Source organism: Gossypium raimondii, chromosome 8 (genome assembly GCF_025698545.1).
Source record: "Gossypium raimondii isolate GPD5lz chromosome 8, ASM2569854v1, whole genome shotgun sequence".
NCBI lineage: Eukaryota > Viridiplantae > Streptophyta > Magnoliopsida > Malvales > Malvaceae > Gossypium > Gossypium raimondii.
Genome location: NC_068572.1, coordinates 39,033,287 through 39,034,664, shown reverse-complemented (window position 1 = coordinate 39,034,664; position 1,378 = coordinate 39,033,287). Strand labels below are relative to the sequence as shown.

Sequence of the window (1,378 nt, the reverse complement as noted above, 5' to 3'; positions counted from 1 at the left end):
GTAAGGTTCCTTGCAGTCTATTACGTAGCTCCGTAGCTAACTGACCCATTTGGTTTTCCAAATTTTTCAATGTTGCTGCTTGGCTTTGGATCAAAGCGTCATTATTTGACATGTACGCTTTCAACAAGTTCTCCAAATTGTTTGATGCCTCAGCTTGAGGTGGTTTTGGAGCTTGTTGATTATACCTTTGAGATTGGTTGGGTCTTTTCTATAATAAGTTTTTTTTCGGTCTAGTTCCTTGGTTACTCCAAGAAAAGTTAGGATGATTACTCCATGAAGGATTGTAGAAGTTGGACTGAGGTCCTTATCCAATCTTATTTTGATATTGGTTCCCCACATAGTACACTGACTCGAGATTTGATGGACAATTCTCAAAAGAATGACCTTCCCCACAGTACACACAGGAAACTGTTTCAAACAGACTTGGTGGATGAGTTGCAAAATTATTAGTACTATTAGCAGTTATCTATTTTAACATAGAGGAAATAGATGATACCTGAGCTGAAAACGAAGTGAGGGAGTCAACTTTATTTACTCCGGCTACGCGTCTTCCTGAAGCTATACGATTTGTTGGCCATTGATAGTTATTACTCGCGGTCCTTTCGATGATCTTATAAGCCTTATTATAAGACTTAGACAAAATTGCACCATTTGCGAAAGCATCTACCATCAATCTTGTATGTGCATTTAAACCATTATAGAATGTCTCCAATTGGATACAATGAGGAATCCCATGATAAGGACACTTACGAAGTAACTCCTTGAATCTCTCCCAAGCCTCATACAAAGACTCGTCATCCAATTGTTGGAAAGTTGTGATCTCGTTCCTCAACTTAGCATTTTTTCTAGGTGGGAAATACTTAACCAAAAATCTCTCTGCTAATTCTTTCCATGTAGCTATGGAACATGGTGGCAATGAATTAAGCCATGCTCATACTCAATCTCGCAACGAGTACGAAAATAACTTCAACCTCAGTGCATCTTCAGTCGCACCGACTATCTTGAATGAATCACTCACCTCCATAAAAAATCAAATATAGAGATGTGGATCTTCTGTGGGCATACCACTAAATTGGCTCACCGTTTGTAGCATTTGAAACACCACTGATTTCAATTCAAACTGGGTTGCCTCAATATCTGGCCCTCTAATTCCTGGGTTTAACTCACTGAAAAGTGGCACAGTGTATTGTCTGATGCATCGATCCCTATCATCGGCAATGAGGATAGGATTTTGTACATGATCGGCTTCATTACCTTGGTCTTGATTCTGATTTCCAAGGTCCATCTCGACTTGTCTTTGAGCTGTAAGTTCACGTCTTCTTTGTCTGAAAGTTCACTCAATTTCAGGGTCTACAGGGAGTAAATCGATAATTTGATC

General features: G+C 39.3%; 1 non-coding gene across 1 annotated transcript; it reads left to right on the top strand.

The window, feature by feature from the left end:
• Window positions 1–728: 728 nt before the first annotated feature.
• Window positions 729–835, top strand: LOC128032116 (small nucleolar RNA R71). The gene has a single exon (XR_008188246.1). It is a non-coding gene; the product is annotated as a small nucleolar RNA R71 (small nucleolar RNA).
• Window positions 836–1,378: the final 543 nt, after the last annotated feature.